The sequence below is a fragment of the Triticum dicoccoides genome, chromosome 7B (assembly GCF_002162155.2).
Source record: "Triticum dicoccoides isolate Atlit2015 ecotype Zavitan chromosome 7B, WEW_v2.0, whole genome shotgun sequence".
NCBI lineage: Eukaryota > Viridiplantae > Streptophyta > Magnoliopsida > Poales > Poaceae > Triticum > Triticum dicoccoides.
Window position 1 is genome coordinate 146,285,420 of NC_041393.1, and position 20,268 is coordinate 146,305,687.

The window sequence follows — 20,268 nt, forward strand, 5'->3', positions numbered from 1 at the left end:
TTGGTAATCCTACAGGCAGTCAAGCTCTGATACCAACGCTGTCAGGACCCCGACTCAATGCCACATCAATCTAGCATGTAACACCTCATATCACTTTGCGGCCTCACGCACGGTATTCCCACGGGTGTCGCCTTACCTTAGCCTGGGACCGTTTGCGCCTTTTGGCACACGTATATGACAGTGTCGCTAGCATCCATATGATAAGGAGCCCGGGCTGACATGGCTAGTCGTAAACCCAAAGTGGCACAGACTTACAGGGACAGGCATCCATGACCCAGCATCGAACGTGTCGGTCATCAGCGAGTGAATCCAGGCTGTAGCACTGGGCTAGCAGGACTCCGGTGAACCGGGCTGTAGCAGGCTAACAGGACTCCGGTATTCATCGCGTGACATTTCCCCGAAGGGACAGACACAGGAACAAAGAAGGACACATGCCGGCCAGCCTAAGTGTTCCGGAGCAGTAGCAAGCTACCATGGCTCGGTGGAAACACTAGGAGACATTTCCCGGTAAGAGAGGCTACTAAAGATAAACAACTAGATAGTCAGATCCCACACATACCAAGCATAGCAATAACATACACACAATATGCTCGATATGTGCAAATACAACATGGCATCACAACATGACTCTACAACTCAAGTATTTATTCAATAGGCTCCGAGGAGCGAGATATTACAAACAGGGGTCTCACGACCCAACATTCAGAGCATACAAATCAAAGCACAAGCGGAAGCTATCATGTCTGAGTACAGACATCTATAAATGAAAAAGGCTGAGAAGCCTGACTATCTACCAGATCCTGCCGAGGGCACAAGATCGTAGCTGAGGTAACAAGCTAAACGTCGAAGACCACACGGAATTACTAGTGAGACTGAAGTCTCTCTGCAAAAACATAAAATAGGAAAATGTGAGTACAAATGTACCCAGCAAGACTTACATCAGAACTATCTACATATGCATCATTATCAACAAAGGGATGGTGGGGTTTAACTGCAGCAAGCCAGCTTTGACTCGGTGGCTAACCTGAACTACGACTGCAAGTAACTCTTTTGAGGTGGCGCACACGAGTCCACATATTCACCAACCAATACACCACTATGGAACCGCTCCCGTCTCCCTACGAGAACGCCATCCATAGCACTCACGCTTATCTTGCGTATTTTAGAGTATCCACTTTCACTTGTCTATGAACTGATATAAGCAACCCAGAAGTCCTTTTCCGCGGACACGGCTATTCGAATAGATCATATTAACCCTGCAGGGGTGTACTTCTTCACACACGCTCTCACCACTTACCGCCGTTTACACGACATGTACTCGACAACCTTCAAGCGGAAGCCCAACGTGGGTGTCGGCCACGGCCTGCCTAAACACTCGAGTCTCTAGTCCAGGTTTATCGCCTATCCGGGTTCCATCCATGAGGAGATCCGGCCGGAGTTTCGCTCACAGCCCCAAACGATGTGAACAGGGTTCCCGAGACACCAAACGGGCGCCCGGTACACCGTGCCACGTGCCTACCGCATCACAGCCCACCCCTCCGGTCAGCGCTGCCCACGGACTCCAGCATACTACAAACACCAGAAACTACTTGCAACTCCTGGACAGAGGACAAGGGTGATCAAGAAGCCGAGAGGGTCCATTGGTTTCGGGCCCAATGCGTGGTAGTAGCTGAATCATGGATCACAAACACAGAACTCAGTTCCTGAGGACGGCTGCAATGAGACAACCCACCATGTACTCCTACATGGCCTCTCACCGCTACCTTTACCAAATCGTATTCACACACTTAGCTCACACACAGTAGGATAGGTTCACGCGCCTCTGATTCATCCCCGATGAATCAGACCCGACTCAACTCTAAGCAGTAGCAGGCATGACAAACAAACATAAATGAGTAGGCACATCAGGGCTCAAACAACTCATACTCATGCTAGTGGGTTTCATCTATTTACTGTGGAATGACAGGTCATGCAGAGGATAAAGGGGTTCAGCTACCGCAGCAAGTAACAGATGAATCGTTGTTGCCCTAATGCATTAAAAGAGAGCAGGAGCGAGAGAGTAGGATTGTATCGGAATGAACAAGGGGTTTTTGCTTGCCTGGCACTTTTGAAGATAACATTGAGTCTTCATCAGTGTCAACGATCACAACGTCGGAACATCGTCTACCGGGAGGGAACAGATACCGGCAACAAAGAAGAACACAATCAATGCAATACACAAAATGATGCATGCTATGACATGGCAATATGAATGTGTTTTGAGCTAATGCAACTAGCAACAGATTAAATGAAGTTGGTTTGAATACAAGATTCAAATTCAAACTCCATATGTGATTATTCAAATGCCATTTAATTGATTTGTGCTATACAGCAGCTATAAGTTGTTTTAACATGCATAAAAATGGTATAGATGGATTCCTTGAATTTTTCTGATAATTTTTCATATATAAATTATTTAATTTGGAGTTACGGTTGAATTTCTATGATTTATTGAAGTTTAGGGCATATTCTGAAAATAAATAAATCATTTCTGACTTATTTAAAATCCCAGAAGCATATACTGCGTCAGCATGACGCCGGGGTGACGTCAGCAGGTCAAAGGCGTCGACCAGGTCAAACCTGACCAGTGGGACCCACTGGTCAGTGACCCAGTCAACTAACCAAGTTAGTTAGCCCTAACTAACTGGATTGGGCCCACTGGTCAGTGACTAACCTAAATATGATTAGCCCTAACTAACTTAGTTAGCCGGGCGGGGCCCGCATGTCAGTGGCTCACCTAATTAACTAAGTTAATTAACACTAACTAACCTAACACTAATTAAGCAGGCGCCTGGGCCCACACGTCAGGGGGGGGGTCAACCCCTGGGCCGATCAGGTCAAACCTGCCGGCGACATGTCGCCGGCGACGACAGTAGCGGCGGGGCGGCTCAGAATTGCGATACAGGGAGCCATTCGAGGCGCCGCTGGGCTATACGGGAAGCTGGCGATCCCGCGCATCCAACAGTGCAACCGGGGCGAGCTGGGGTGGCCGTAATCCTCGCCGGCGTCGAGCTCAGTGGCTGCCGGACCTCGGGCGTTGGCGGAAATGGTGCTACGATGCACAACAGGGAGAACCCGTGGGTGCTGCAGGTTCACAGGAGCGCGGCGAGCACGCTGGTGATGCTCGAGCGAGCGGACGAGCTCAGGAGCATGGAGGTCGTCAGCCGTGGCGGCGGCGAGCTTCGGTGGAGGTGGGGAACAAGGCTAGAGCAAGAACGCGAGCAGGAGAGGAGGGGGAATCGGTCCATGAGCTCACTATGGTTGCAGAGCGCGTCTTAGTGGGCTCAGGGGCGACCTGGAGACAGAGAATCGGGCCGGCGATCTTCGATGCCCGTCGGTGAAGATGGCGGCGATGGCGTCACTGCAGGGCTCCTGGTGTTTCTTGGAGTGGTGGGGAGGATGAGTAGGTCGAGGCAGAGCTTCCTGGGGCGTCGGTGAGGCGTGGGGTGGCCGGTGGCCACGGTGGTTCTCGTCGGTGGCGGCGGCTCCGTTCGGGTGAGGAGGACAGAGGAGGGGGAGAGGATGAGGGCGAGGGAGAGCGAGAGGGGCACGGGGAGAGTAGGAGAGGGTCAAGGGGAGTGCGTGGCACCCTCAGGTGCCTCCAGCGGCGAGCAGGTAAGCAGGAGGTGGCCGGGGCTCTCGGGCGCGCGCGCCACGCCTCGGTCCTTCTGGCGAGGAGGAAGACGACAGGGGGGGAAGTGGAGATGGGCTGGGCCGCACAGGAGCTGGGCCGGCTGGCTACCGGGTGAGCGCCAGATAAGTCCTTCTCTCTCTCTCTTTTATTTCTATTTAATTCTGTTTTCTATTTTCTGTAGTTTGTTTTGATTTAGTTTTAGACACTAAACCATTTTATAAAATCCTGGAAATAGTTATGTGGCTAGGACTAAAATATACCAAACCACATAAAATGTTCCAGTATTATTGGACATATATTATTTATATATCAAATATATATCCAATGCAAATAGCTATTTATTTAATTCAAAGGCCCAAAATAATTAACTCTGAGATACCAAAAATATTGTTTTGAGTTTTACCTCTTTGCAATATTTTCAGAGACTAAGAGGAACATTTTCTTGGGCTTCTTTGAGAAGATTTTAATGTTGATCATTTTTAGAAGGTTTCTGAGGCTTTGAAAATCCCTCAATTCAAATTTCATTTGAATTAAAACATGATGCTCACATGAGGTCTAGCCTAGTGCATAACAGGACCAGGGATGTGACAAGACAATCTGCGCGCCAGACTCATCGTCATTGAAGCCTGGTTTAGGGGCTACTGAGGGAGTCCTGGCTTAGGGGGTCCTTGGACAGCCGGACTATATACTTATGCCGGATTGTTGGACTATGAAGATACAAGATTGAAGACTTCGTCCCGTGTCCGGGTGAGACTCTCCTTTGCGTGGAAGGCAAGCTTGGCAATTAGGATATGTAGATTTCCTTCTCTGTAGCTGACTCTGTGTAACCCTAGCCCCCTCCAGTGTGTATATAAACCGGTGGGTTTAGTCCGTAGGACGACAATAATCATAATCATAGGTTAGCTTTTAGGGTTAGCCTCTACGATCTCGTGGTAGATCAACTCTTGTAATACTCATATCGTCAAGATCAATCAAGCAGGAAGTAAGGTATTACCTCCATAGAGAGGGCCCGAACCTGGGTAAACATTGTGTCCCCCGCCTCCTATTACCATTAGCCTTAGACGCATAGTTCGGGACCCCCTACCCGAGATCCGCCGGTTTTGACACAGACACCTGGGCCTCGTGGCACGCCCTGGTGGGTGGTGCTCCCCTCGAGCCACCCTCCAGGTGCTTCCTTGGCCCACTGGATGTCTTCTGGCCCAAAAAATCCTCCAGGAGTTTCGCTGCATTTGGACTCCGTTTGATATTGATTTCCTGCAATGTAAAAAACATGCAGAAAATAGCAACTAGCAATGGGCACTGTCGGATGTTGGGTCCTGGCAGACCCTTAAGGTTCGAACTCTGGGGTGCGCATGAAGATCTTCCCCCTACCAATCCGCGTTCGATTGCCTCGCAAGGATCTAAGCTAAACGATGAACAACCCAAGGGACACAAGATTTATACTGGTTCGGGTCACCGTTGTGGTGTAATACCCTACTCCAGTGTGTGGTGTGGTGGATTGCCTCAGGGGGCTGAAGATGAACAATACAAGGGGAAGAACAGCCTCGCGAGAGGTGTTCTTGCGGTGGTGGTTTGCTTGAGAAGGATTCGATCCTCTCTTGGCCCTAGATGATATTCTCCCCTAGATGATATCCTCCCTTAGATGATATCCTCCCTTAGATGATATCCTCCCTTAGATGATATCCTCCCCCTTCTACTGTGGTGGCTATCCCTATATATAGAGGCCCTGGTCCTCTTCCCAAATATTGAGCGGGAAGGGCGCCAACAATGACCATTTTGAAGGGGAATATCTAGTACAAGTTATCGTGACTAAAGTTGGTCTTCGGCTGCCAAAGGCACTAGCGATGACGCTGCCTGGGCTCCACGGTGACCTCCATTCTGCCGCTCTGCTGGTCTTGGTCTCGTTGGACCAAAATGGTAACCTTTGCCTGATGCCTCGGTACTCCACGCCTATGCTTGCCCCCTTTGCACCAAAGAGGAAACAAGGACACTGCGCAGGCCGAAACCCGCCTGGTCTTGATTGTCATGGCTTGCGTCACGAGCAGCTCGGAGGTACGCTTGCCTTGATCTCTCTGCCTCCTTGCAAGCCTGCCTGGCAAGGCTGCTCCTGAGGAAGCCTTGAGTCGTCCGCCCCATGAGGCTCGGCCCCTCGTGAGGGTCTTGAGTTTGAGCTGATGAAGATGGGCCGTACGGGGCCACCACTCGAGCCACGTGCAGGCGGCAGGCCGGCAAGTCTGGGGACTCCCGTTCCCAGAACACCGACAGTAGCCCCCGGGCCCAAGGCGTGCTTGGACTTGGCTTAGTAGAGAAGCGAAGGGGCAAGTGCGGAGCGCCGCGGGCCCCATCAGCCTGCGGCCTTGGGCGTCGCTTGGTGGTTGATTGGACGTGGGCGTATCCGCTTCCCCACGCTACCTCGGGAACTTCCCGACTTATCAAGTCCCTGCATGCAGAAATGAGTCATGATTACCTGCGATCGTGGAGGCCGACGGTTGGCCTCCTCTGGGCTATAAATGTGGGGGGGGGGGGCAGGCTCCCGCTGCACATCTTCCTCGTTGCTTCTGCTTTCTCCCCGCCCCAGCTGCTTGCCGTGTCCTATGGCGTCGCCGAAGAGGTTCTCGGCCACGGAGAAGGGAAAGGCTCGTCATGAAGGGCCTGACTCTCCTCCGCCCAAGCGCGGCCGAGGTCGTCCCCGCAAGCATCTTGCGTCTCCCGCGGCGGTTCCCCATGGTCGCGGCGGTGATCTCCTGCGTGGCGGCAGACGTCTGGTGTGCGAGGGGAGGCGCGTCGTGGCCGCGCGGCCTCCCAGACTGCGCTTCCACTCGGCTGAGGTGCTGCCGGAGTTCGTCGTATGGTCGGCGGACCCAACCGGCAGCTGGCTCCAGCTTCCCCGCTTCTTTGCGGGCGAACTCCCGGCCGGCGCTCCTGGCAGCCTCTGGCTTCAAGCGGACGGCTACTGCAGCAAGGCCTCCTGGGTCTCACTGTAAATCTTCGCCGCCGGGAACATGGCTTTGGCCCGTGGCTGGCAAACATTTGCCTGCGCGTGTGGCCTGGGCCGGCAGTGCACCCTGCATTTTAAGTTTGACGGCGTCGCCACCCTCTACGTGAGGGTGTTCGGAGAAGATGGCCTCCGTGTTGGGTGCTGCCCCGAAGATGATGACGGCTACCGGGTGCTCAACCTCGGCGACGGCCGAGATGAAGACGAAGGTGGACACATGGCTGGCGGCGTTCATAGCTCGCCAAGCTTTGGCGGTTCCCCTTCTGGCGACAGCTCCTCCAGCGGCGGCCGTGACCAGACACCGCACCGTCGCGCTCGCCTCGAGGGGGGTAGTGGGTCATCCCGTCGTCGCGCCTCGGTGAAGCGCGTGGAGGGGTTCGGCTGAGCTCCGGAGGGCAGTACGAGCCCCCGCCGTGAGTTGTCGCCGGGCGAACCGCGTCTATTTTGTTTTCCCTTCTTTCTTGCACAAAGAGAGAGAGATAAGTGTGGGGCCCGATGGGGGCGTGCTGTACTGTTGCTTTTTAACTACTATGCTATTTTCATTATTCCCGTGCTGTGTTTCGATGTTGCGTGCTCATGTTTAGGGAAAACTTAGCTTGGGGGGACTTGGCGTACTCTTTGCTTCTCGAGGCTGAGGTCTCATCATGCGTCTTGGGGCCTGCAAAAATTAGCCAGGGGGATAGCTTTCGGGCCCGATCGCGAGGGCAGCCGGCTCAGGTCCCGTGTTCGTGTCGCGATGCCCGTGGGGCACGGGCCGGTAGAAGTGCTCTGCGGCGAACTCGAATAGGGAAGCCTCACGAGGCTGGGTCAGAAGGCACTCGCGAGGGCGCCCGCGCAGCCCCCTCGCGAGATTTGCAAAAGGGAGGACGAGTCAGGCGAGCAACAAAGACAGAGAATCATGGGCTGGGGATGGCAACAACGCTGAAAGCAACTCCAATAAAATTTCAAATAAGGATGAACGAGCCAACTGCAGAAAGCAAATGAAATTTCGACGTCTTCTCACCAGCGCGGAGCTAATTGCTGCCACTGGGCGTGGGCGGGAGGCCCTGAGGCCCAAGGGTGGCTCTCCGGAGACTCCGGGGCGTGTACAGCCCCAACTCATTATTTCGTGAGAGTGTCACGGGCGGCGAGCTTCACAGGCATTGGCCTTCTTCACAGGCACCGGGCCTTTCTCAGGGCGATGAGCTTCACAGGCGTTGGCCTTCTTCACATGCACCGGGCCTTTCTCGGGGCGATGAGCTTCACAGGCGTTGGCCTTCTTCACAGGCACTGGGCCTTTCTCGGGGCGATGATATTCACAGGCGTTGGCCTTCTTCACAGGCACCAGGCCTTTCGTCAAGGGTAGAACTTCCGGAGGTGCTGGATGTTCCACGCGTTCGGGATGGGCACCCCTCCTGGGTCTCCAAGCGCGTGGCGCCAGGCCTGGAAACATGAACAACCTTGAACGGGCCCTCCTACATGGGCGAGAGCTTGTGCAGCCCTTCCCTGGAGAGCACCCGCCTGAGCACGAGGTCGCCTACCTCGAGGGTCCTGGGGCAGATGCTGTGGCAGTGGTACAGCTGCAGCGCGTGTTGATATCTCGCTGCCTGAAGTGCAGCCTCCCAATGGCGTTTCTCCCCCAGCACGAGATCCATCCCCGCATGGCGTCTTGCCGAGTCTTGTCGAAGGCCAGGACCCGCGCGAAGCGATGCCTGACCTCGTGAGGGAGGACCGCCTCAGCCCCGTAGACGAGGAAGAACGGGTTTTCACTTTACTTGGTAGCGGTTGTGCGGATGGACCATAGCACGGACTGGAGCTCGTCGTACCAGCCCCTGCCGTAGGCCTCCAACTTGTTCTTGAAGGTCCTAGTTTTGAGGCCTTTCAGGACCTCCGCGTTGGCACGCTCAGCCTGGCCGTTGCTCCGAGGGTGTGCCACCGAAGCGTAGCATATCTGCGTTCCAAGGTTGGCACAATATGTTTTGAAGAGATTGCTGGTGAACTACGAACCGTTGTCGGTGATGATGCGATTAGGCACCCCAAACCGTCTCGCGAGGCCCTTGATGAATTTGACCGCTGAACCAGCTAGGATGGTGCAGACAGCTTCCACCTCTTCCCACTTGGTGAACTTGTCGATGGCGACGTAGAGGTAGAAGTAGCCCCCCTGGCGCTCGAGGAAACGGGCCCAGGATGTCCAGTCCCCAAACAATGAACGGCCAGGAGAGGGGGATGGTCTGCAGGCCCTGAGCCGGTTGATGAATTTGCTTGGCATGGAATTGACAGGCTTCACAAGCTTTCACCAGCTCGATTGCGTCGTTGAGTGTTGTTGGCCAGTAGAACCCGCTCTGAAACGCCTTGCCGACGAGGGTCCATGAAGATGAGTGGTGCCCACAATCCCCACCGTGAATGTCTGCTAGCAGCTCTTTCCGTTGCCCCCTGGAGATGCAACACAGGGAAACATCATTCGGTCGCTTCCGGTAGAGTTCTCCATCTTGGATGCAGTAGGCCGTGGCCTGCCGCGCCACGCGTTCTGCGTCCTCCTCCTTCTCTGGCAGAGTCCCTTGGATCAGGTAATCTTTGAATTCCCCGGTCCAACATCCCTCCTGAGGCTCCAGCGCCAGGAGCAGGCGTGCTCCTGAGGTCGGGCCGCAGGCCACAGCTCCCGAGGCAGGCGGTTGAGGGAGCTCCTCCCGAGGTTGCGCTGTACTTGATAGTGTCGGTGCTACTGAAGGTTTGAAGAGTCGTTCCTCGAAGACGCCAGGCTCCTGAGGCAGCCACCTGGAAGCTCTCCTGGCGATGTCGTTAGCCTCTTGATTGGTGCCACAAGGAATAGGCTGCAACTCTAATCCCCAAAACTGCTTTTCCATCTTGCGGACCTCCGCAAGATAGGCTTCCATGTGTTCGTCCTTCGGCTTGTACACCTTGTTGGAGAAGTTGATGAGGAGTTGTGAATCGCCCTTGATGACGAGGCGCTTACCCCCAAGGCAGCTGCAGCTTTCAAGCCTGCTATCAGGCCCTCGTATTCTGCTATGTTGTTGGAGAACTTCTCTCCATGCTGGAAACAAAGCTGCACGGCATAATAGAGCTTGTCCTGAGTAGGGGATATGAGCACTGCGCCATCCCCTGCGCCATGTTGCGAGAATGCTCTGTCGAAGTACATGACCCAGCCGTCTGGTGCCTCACTTCCTGGGGAAAGCAACCGATCCTCGCCCGCTTCAAGCCCTGGCGCTTCTGTCCATTCCGCCACAAAATCAGCAAGTGTGCCCCCCTTGACGACCCTGGTCATGCTGAATTCCAACTGAAATGCTTGTAACTCGATGTTCCATTCGGCGACCCTTCCAGCTGAGTTGGGGCTCCTGAGCACCCTTTCCAAGGGATATGCTAAGACGACCTTGATGGGGTGACCTTGAAAGTAGTGCCGCAGCTTGCGCGAGGCCACTAGTAACGCGAGCAAGAGTTTTTGAGGCATGGGGTATCGTGCCCTGGCGTCCCGCAACACCGTGCTAACGAAGTACACGGGATGCTCGACTAGGTTGGGGGTGTTGACGTGGCCCGCGTCTTCCGGAGGTTGAGGCGCCTCCTGAGATGGCGGAGCCCCCAGCGCCTGGTCGCTTGGCGGGGCCTCTTCCGCCCTAGGTGTGTCTCCCTGCTGAGGCATATTCCCATCTGCTGCGGCCGTGGTCTTCGCGAGGTCCTCTTGGCCTTGTGCTACCGCAGCCAGGGTTACGACTGATGCGGTCTTGACCCGGTGCTCCTCCCGAACCGCCACCAGGGATGCGCTGGCGGAGTAGGGCGTGGCTGCAAGGTAAAGCACCAAGGGCGCCTGAGGGCGTGGATCCACCATCACCGGAGAGCTGGTTAGGTATTTCTTGAGATCTTGGAATGCTTTGTCAGCCTCTTTCGTCCACTCGAACGGGCCCTTCTATTTCATCAGCTTGAAGAAGGGCAGGGCTCGTTCCCCCAGCTTGGAGATGAAATGCCCCAGCACCGTAACTCGCCCAATGAGCTTCTGCATTTCTCTGAGGGTCTTCGGCGGACTCATGTCTTCAACTGCCTTGACCTTCTCTAGGTTAGCCTCGATACCTCTGTGGGACACAAGGAAGCCCAACAGCTTGCCAGAAGGGACTCCAAACACACACTTATCCGGGTTAAGCCGCAGATCCACTTTGCAAAGGCTCGCGAATGTTTCCTCCAGGTCCTGTATCAAAGTCTTTGCCTCCCGAGACTTCACCACGATGTCGTCGACGTAGGCCTCGGTGTTTATTTTGAGCTGCCGGCCCAGGGCGATATGCATCAGTCGCTGGAAGGTTGCGCTCGTGTTGTGCAATCCGAACGACATGCAGGTGTAGTAGTATACTCCGCACGGGGCTAGGAAGGTCATTTTCTCCACGTCCTCTACCGCCATCTTGATTTGGTGATAGCCTGAGAAGGCTTCTAGGAAGCACAATAGGTCACACTCGGCGGTAGAATCGACGATTTGGTCGATGCGAGGGAGCGGGAATGGATCTTGAGGGAAGGCCTTGTTGAGGTTAGTGAAGTCGACGCACATGCGCTCCTTTCCTCCCTTTTTCGGCACAACAACCGGGTTGGCCAGCCATTGAGGGTAATGAACTTCACGAATGACACCCGCATCCTCCAACTTGCGGGTTTCTTGGATGATGAAGGCCTGTTTCTCGGTGGACTGTCGCCTTGCCTTCTGCTTCACGGGGCGCATGTTGGGGCACATGTTCAGATGGTGCTCAATCACCTCTCTTGGTACTCCCGCTAGCTGATCAGGTTCCCATGCAAACACCTCCTTGTTTGCACGCAGAAATTTCACCAGGGCCTCTTCCTGTTCAGGGTTGAGATTGGCGCCTATGGTGAAGGCGGCGCCAGAGGATCCATCTTCATCGACCGGTACTTGCTTGGTCTCCGCCTTGTCCTGAGTGAACAACTGCTTCTTCTTGGCCGGCGTAGCCCCCTTGGGCTCAAAGGTTCAGCGCTGGCGGGCTATGCCGCTGCGGCCGTCTTGAAAGCGAGCTTGAGTGCCTACAGTGCATCCTTCGCGTCTCCAAGCACGGTAAGGACGCTGCTGCTCCCAGTCATCTTCATGAGGTTGTAGGCCGGGTGAGTCACCACCATGAACTGGGCCAAGGCGGTGTAGCCGAGGATGGCGTTGTACGGGAGGCCGATGGGGGCGATGTCGAAGTCGACCAGCTCTGTGCGGAAGTTGTCGTGGGTGCCGAAGGTCACTGCGAGGCGGATCTATCCCAGGGAGTCGGCGGGGCTACCCCAGACGCCTAGGAAGCGCCCGCTGGGTTGGAGTCGCCCCGGCGGCACGTGGAGGAGGCTGAAGGCCTCCATTGAGAGCACGTTGAGGCCGTCCCCGCCGCCGATGAGGGTCCTGGTGACGGCCACCTGGCAGATGGTGGGGGTGCATAGCATCGGGAGTGGGCCCGAACAAGCGGTGTTGGAGGGGTGATCATCCGAGCTGAAGGTCAAATCAGCCTTGGGTGCCACCCAGCCCGGGGGGCTTCATGGCGCCCGAGGATAGCACCAATCTGGCGAACGGACAACTTGATGTGGCGGCTCGAAGGTGGGGCCTGCGAGCCGCCCAGGAGAGCTACGATGACCGGGGGCACCGGCGCAGCATAATGGGCGAGGAAGAGGATGCACAACTCCTCCCAGGAGGCCACAGAAGCCACCGGCAGGTGGAGCAACCACATGCGCGGGACGCCAATGAGGGCCATGGGTAGCTAGTTAGCAATGACCCTGTCGTCACCCCTAGCCTCGAGGATGGCCTCCTCATACGCCAGCAGGAAAGCCAGCGGATCGGTCGTGCCGTTGTAGCGCGGCGGCATGTCTAGCTTGAACTTGTTCCGCCACCGCACCTGTCGCAAGGTGGGGGCCAGGGCTCGGAGCCCCCCGACCCCTGCGCCGGCGTCGACAGCCGGAGCAGGCGGCGCGTTGCCCGCCAGGAGGGCGGAGTGCAGTGCTGATGGGGAGCGGGCCGTCGGGAGGGAGAGCTTCGGCGCACCCCTACCTGGCGCGCTAAATGTCGAATGTTGGGTTCCGGCATACCCTTAAGGTTCGAACTCTGGGGTGCGCACGAAGATCATCCCCCTACCAATCCATGTCCGATTGCCTCGCGAGGATCTAAGATAAACGATGAACAACTCAAGGGACACAAGATTTATACTGGTTCGGGCCACTATTGTGGTGTAATACCCTACTCCAGTGTGTGGTGTGGTGGATTGCCTCGGGGGGCTGAAGATGAACAATACAAGGGGAAGAATAGCCTCGCGATAGGTGTTCTTGCGGTGGTGGTTTGCTTGAGAAGGATTCGATCCTCTCTTGGCCCTAGATGATATTCTCCCCTAGATGATATCCTCCCTTAGATGATATCCTCCCTTAGATGATATCCTCCCCCCTTCTACTGTGGTGGCTATCCCTATACATAGAGGCCCTGGTCCTCTTCCCAAATATTTAGCGGGAAGGGCGCCAACAACGGCCATTTTGAAGGGGAACATCTAGTACAAGTTATCGTGACTAAAGTTGGTCCTCGGCTGCCAAAGGCACTGGCGATGACGCTGCCTTGGGCTCCACGCTGACCTCCATCCTGCCGCTCTGCTGGTCTTGGTCTCGTTGCACCGAAATGGTAACCTTTGCCTGATGCCTCGGTACTCCACGCCTGTGCTTGCCCCCTTTATGCCAAAGAGGAAACAAGGACACTTCACAGGCCGGCGCCCGCCTGGCGCCCGCCTAGTTTGGTTCGTCACGGCTTGCGTCATGAGCACCTCGCGAGGTACCCTTGCCTTGATCTCTCCACCTCCTCGCGAGCCTGCCTGGCGAGGCCGCTCTTGAGGAAGCCTTGAGTCGTCCGCCCCGCGAGGCTCGGCCCCTCCCGAGGGTCTTGAGTTTGAGCTGATGAAGATGGGTTGTACTGGGCCACCACTCGAGCCACGCCGCAGGCCGCAGGCAGGCAAGTTTGGGGACCCCCATTCCCAGAACGCCGACATGCACTATGTCAATAGGTTAGTACCAAAAAATGATATAAAATGATCGTAAAACATCCAAGAATGATAATATAACATCATGAAACAATAAAAAATTATAGATACGTTGGAGACGTATCAGCATCCCCAAGCTTAATTCCTGCTCGTCCTCGAGTAGGTAAATGATAAAAACAAATTTTTTGATGTGGAATGCTGCCTAACATGTTCATCACATTTCTTTTCTTTATAGCATGGTATATGTACTTTTATATGATTCAAATCAATAGTCTAGTTTTGACATGAAGACTTTAGTACTCAAGCATATCAACAAGCCACCATGTCTTTCAAAATATCAACACTAAAGCAAGTTATCCCTAGCCCATCATGCTCAATCATTGATCCATTCATGAAACACACTTGAATATTAGCTACACCCATTGCTCAAATATGATCATAGTGTCCCTTAGTTGGTGCTTTATAAGAGAAGATGGAGACTCAAATTCAAAATAAAAATTGCATAAGTAAAAGAAGGGCCCTTCACGGATGGAATTAGGGATTTCTAGAGGTGCAAGAGCTCAAAGCTTAAATTGAGAGATAAAATATTTTTGAGGGGCATACTTTTCCCACCAACAAAAACGACTTGGAGGATCCCAACACTTTCTAAGCTAGATACATCATAGGCGGTTCCCAAATAGAAAATAAAGTTTATTTCTTTTTCCATCATTACTTTCACTTTCCATGGCTAACCGTATCCACGGGTGCCCTCCATAGCAACACTTTCCAAGGAATTTATTATTTGAACACATAAAGTAAATTCATTTTTCATTTCAGGACTGGGCATCGCTAATACCTTTGTCGTACTCTCGTGCAATGACAAGTGAATAAACACTCATCATGAGAATAACACATCTAGCATGGAAAATATCGGCTACCCTTCACCGTCTCGCGAGCGGTAGAGCACAGAAAAGAGAAATTTATTTTGAAAATTAGAGACGGCACATGCAAATTTGCTTAGAACGGCATGAAAATACCGCATATAGGTAGGTATAGTGGACTCATATGGCAAAACTAGTTTAAAGGATTTTGGATGCACAAGTAGTGAATATAATTAGTGCAAAATGAAGGCTAGCAAAAAGATTAAGAAGCGACCAACCAAAAAGCGAAAAATCTCGTACCCAAGCATTAAGCATAAGTAACACCAAATAATGCACCACAAGTAGGTTATAAATTTCATTGCATAACTATTGACTTCCGTGCTTGCATAGGGAATCACAAGCCTTAACATCAATATTCTTACTAAAGCACAATTACTCACATATCATATCGTCATATCTCAAAACCATTACTAAGAATCAAGTTTATTTTGTCTAATGATCTTCATGAAAGTTTTCATTATATCCTCCTTGGATATCTATCACTTTGGGACTATTTTCATATGTTGCTTTTGATAAGCTCAAACAAATAAGTGAAGATCATGAGCATAATTCTTTTTTCTTTCTCTCAAAATAATCTAAGTGAAGCAAGAGAGAAGTTCTTAAAATTTTACTAACTCCCAAATAAATCTAAGTGAAGCATGAGAGCATTTATTCAAAAATAATAAAGCACACTGTGCTAAAAAAGATATAAGTGAAGTACTAGAGCAAATCCATGGCTCTAAAAATTTAAGTGAAGCATAGGAGCAAGCATAGCATAATTTTTGGCTCTCTCAAAAGAGTGTGTCCAGCAAGGAGTCAACACTTAAAACACAAAGCAAAACAAGCAAAGACTCATATCATACAAGATGCTCCAAGCAAAACTCATATTATGTGACGAATAAAAATATGGCTTCAAGTAAACTACCGATGGTTGTTAGAAGAAAGTGGGGATGCCACTCAGGGGCATCCCCAAGCTTAGTTGCTTGCTACTTCTTTGAATATTATCTTGGGGTGCCTCAGGAATCCCCAAGCTTAGCCTTTTGCTAATCCTTATTCCTTCATCAATCGTAAGATCACCCAAAACTTGAAAACTTCAATCACACAAAACTCAAACAAAACCTTCGTGAGATCCGTTAGTATAAGAAACCAAACCACTACTATAAGTACGGTAGCAAACCTATTCTTATTTTGTTTTTGCATTATATATACTGTATTCCAACTTTTCTATGGCAAAAAATCATCAAAGAAAACCATAGAATCATCAAGAAAAGCACTCAACGCAAAGAAACAGAATCTGTCAAAAACAGAACAACATGTAGAAATCTGAATATTCAGAATAGTTCTGTAAGTCCAAAAATTCTGAAATAAATTGGTGGACGTGAGGAAATTGTCTATTAATCTTCTCCAAAAGAATAAACTCAAAATCACTCTTCTTTTAAAAAACAACAAATAATCTCTTTGATTTCCGGCAGTGATACAAGAATACTGTTGATTAACATTGTTAAAAACTTGTTGGATCATATCTAAATCGGGGACTAGCTTTTTTAGATTCTCATCAAATATTTGGTTATTTCCAAGCAAATGTCTTAAATCATGATCACTATTATAAAGAATTTCATCAATTACGGGCTTTTCATGATTCATGCCATAAAAATCAAAGATTTCCCTAGCTTCCCGTATTATGTAGTCAAATTCATTCATCAAAACAAGAGTGGCTAAATTTTTGGCTTTAGGATCCTTTATAACGGGCAACTCATAGAACAATCTTTGCAAGGTTGGATGAGTACAAATAAACCTAGTTTCCAGTTTCAGAATAAGTGCCAAAATAGCTTCCACATAAGATTTAGTCCTTTTAAGTATAGGAATATCAACAAGACTTAATTTTCCGATGCAATAGAAAAATTCTTGGATATGTTCTTTCCCCATAAAATTCCCTTGCCCCAAGACAAAAGTTTTGGCATCTAGATTACCCGTACGCTCCATTTTAGGAGTTAGGCCATCATCTATTTCTGCCATACCATAGACACTCATGTTGACAAGTTCAAGCAAATAAAAGATCTGACGAGAAAACGGCGAATGAAAAAGAGGGCGAATAAAACGATAAATTTTTGTGAAGTGGGGCGAGGGGGGGGGGGGGCAGGAAAACGAGAGGCAAATGGCAAATAATGTAAATTGCAAGGAGATGAGATTTGTGATTAGTAACCTGGTTGATGTTGAAGATCCTCCCCGGCAACGGTGCCAGAAATTCCTTTTGATGTCTGCTAGAACTACGTCGGTATTTCCCCAAAGAGTAAGGGATGATGCAGTATAGCGACAATAGGTATGTCCCTCAGTGATGACATCAAGGTTATCGAACCAGTAGGAGAAGCTCCTCACACCACGTAAACAGCACCTGCACACAAATAACAAATACTTGCAACCAGGCGTGTTAAAGGGGTTGTCAATCCTTTTTGGGTACGGCGCCTCAAGATAGGTAAATAGCGTGAGATAAAATTGGTAGATGGGATAAATAGATCGCAGAACAAATAAATTTTAGCAAGGTATTTTTGTAGTTTTTGTTTAATAGATCTGAAAATAAATGCAAAGGAAAATAGATCGCAAAGGAAAATATGATGAAAAGAGACCCGGGGGCCGTAGGTTTCACTAGTGGCTTCTCTCGAGAAAAATAGCAAACAGTGGGAAAACAATTACTGTTGGGCAATTGATAGAACTTCAAATAATCATGATGATATCCAGGCAATAATCATTATATAGGCATCACGTCAAAGATTAGTAGAACGACTCCTGCCTGCATCTACTACTATTACTCCACAAGTCGACCGCTATCCAGCATGCATCTAGCGTATTCAGTTCATGGAGAAACAGAGTAATGCAATAAGAACGATGACATGATGTAGATGGGATCCATTTATCTATTGTGGAGATATAGATCCTTAGTAGCAACGATACATACGTGTCAGTTCCCATTCTCTCACTGGGATCAAGCACCGTAAGATCGAACCCACTACAAAGCACATCTTCCCATTGCAAGATAAATAGATCAAGTTCGCCAAATAAAACCCAAATATCGGAGAAGAAATACGATGCTATAAGCAAACATGCATATAAGAAATCAAAGAAGACTCAAATAAATTTCATGGATAAAAACATAGATCTGATCATAAACTCAAAGTTAATCGGATCCCAACAAACACACCACAAAGGACTTACATCATATGTATCTCCAAGAAACCATTGTATTGATAATCGAGAGAGACAGAGAAAGCCATCTAGCTACTAACTATGGACCCGTAGGTCTAAAAAGAACTACTCACGCATCATCAGAGAGGCACCAATGGAAGTGGCGAACCCCTCCATGATGGTGTCTAGATTGGAGCTGGTGGTTCTGGACTTTGCGGTGGCTGGAATTGATTTTCCTCGACTCCCCTAGGGTTTATGGAATATTGGGGTATTTATAGAGTGAAGAGGCGGTTCAAGGGGCACCCGACATGGGCAAAACCCACCAGGGCGCGCCTGGGCCTCCTGGCGTGCCCTGGTGGGTGGTGCTCCCCTCGAGCCACCCCCAGGTGCTTCCTTGGCCCACTGGATGTCTTGTGGCCCAAAAAATCCTCCAGGAGTTTCGCTAAGTTTGGAGTACGCTTGATATTGATTTCCTACAATGTAAAAAATATGTAGAAAACAGCAACTGGCACTGGGCACTATGTCAATAGGTTAGTACCAAAAAATGATATAAAATGACTATAAAATGATTGTAAAACATCCAAGAATGATAATATAATAGCATGGAACAATCAAAACTTATAGATACGTTGGAGACATATCAGCATCCCCAAATTTAATTCCTGCTCGTCCTCGAGTAGGTAAATGATAACAACATGATTTTTGATGTGGAATGCTGCCTAACATGTTCATCACATATCTTTTCTTTATAGCATGGTATATGGACTTTTATATGATTCAAAGCAATAGTCTAGTTTTGACATGAAGACTTTAATACTCAAGCATATCAACAAGCAACCATGTCTTTCAAAATATCAATACTAAATCAAGTTATCCGTAGCCCATCATGCTCAATCATTGATCCATTCATGATACACACTTGAATATTAGCTACACCCAATGCTCAAATACGATCATAGTGCCCCTTAGTTGGTGCTTTATAAGAGAAGATGGAGACTCAAATTCAAAATAAAAATTGCATAAGTAAAAGAAAGGCCCTTCATGGAGGGAAGTACGAATTTGCAGAGGTGCCAGAGCTCAAAGTTTAAATTGAGAGATAAAAATATTTTTGAGAGGCATACTTTTCCCACCATCGAAAACGACTTGGAGCATCCCAACACTTTCCATGCTAGATACCTCATAGGCGGTTCCCAAACAAAAAATAAAGTTTATTCCTTTTTCCACCATTACTTTCAGTTTCCATGGCTAAGAAGGAAAAGGATAAAAAGATTGAAGAGAAGAAGAAAGATGAGATAAGAAGAGAAGAAGAAGAAAATATATTCTTATTCTTCCTTTTCATCTTCTTTCTTTTTCTCCATCTTCTACTCCTTCTTATTCTTCTTCTTCTGCTTATTTCTTTCTTTCTTTCTTTTCTTCTAACTTTCTTACTCCCATTTTTGCAGGTTTGATTCACTTCATGGAAGCTCGCATTAATGGACTGCTACTGTTTAGTTTCTATTCTGATTTTGTGTTGATGAACAATGTGAAACTATATGTATGTACATATGGATGAACACCATGAAACTATGTATGTATTGGATCTGTTAATACCCTATGTGTTCTCTTGCATTGATGGACTGCTAGATGTTGGATACATGGTCTATGCATTGATCGATGGACTGCTACATGGTCTATATCATATTTGTGTTTTGAAAATGCAGGGAAATAACAGAAAACAAACAAAATAGTGGCAATATAGGCGCTTTGCCGTCCGCCAGCTGACGACAAAGAGGTTTGCTGTTGGTAGGCGTACCACAAAGGGGACACGTTGCAGCAACATGTGCAACATGGGAACACTAGGTCTAAACCATTTGGTCATTATGCCATCAGCTGGCAGATGACAAAGACCTACTAGGAAGATGGCAAAGATGGAGCAGGAGTGACGTGCAGGCACAACTCTGCTGATGTCATATGGAAGACGACAAAGGCTTTGGTTGTTTGCCGTTAGGAGGCAGACGACAAAGTTCGTCGTTAGCCACCTAACGAGGCTAACAACTATTCTTTGACGTCCACGTTCTTTGCCGTCAGCTTGGCCGGGAAAGTGGGCAACAAACATCTTTGTCGTTCGCTCTTATTATGCAGACAACAAACAAGGTCATTACTGTGACTTTCAGCGTTGGGGGTGTTTGCCGTCGGTGGTAGACAACAAAGACGTTTTCCGTCGGAGGATTTGTTCTTTGCCGTTTGCTATGGTAGATGGCAAGTTAGCTAATTCATGTAGTGTTAGTCCCCAAAAATGATATAAAATAGCATAATAATGCATATAGAACATCCAAGATTGATAATATAATATCATGGAGCAATAAAAAAATTATAGATACATTGGAGACGTATAAAACATCCCCAAGCTTAATTCCTGCTCGTCCTCGAGTAGGTAAATGATAAAAACGGAACCTTTGGTGTGGAATGCTACCTAACATGTTTATCATGTAATATTTCTTAATGTGGCATGAATATTCAGATCCATAAGATTCAAAACAAAAGTTTAATATTGACATAAAAACAATAATACTTCAC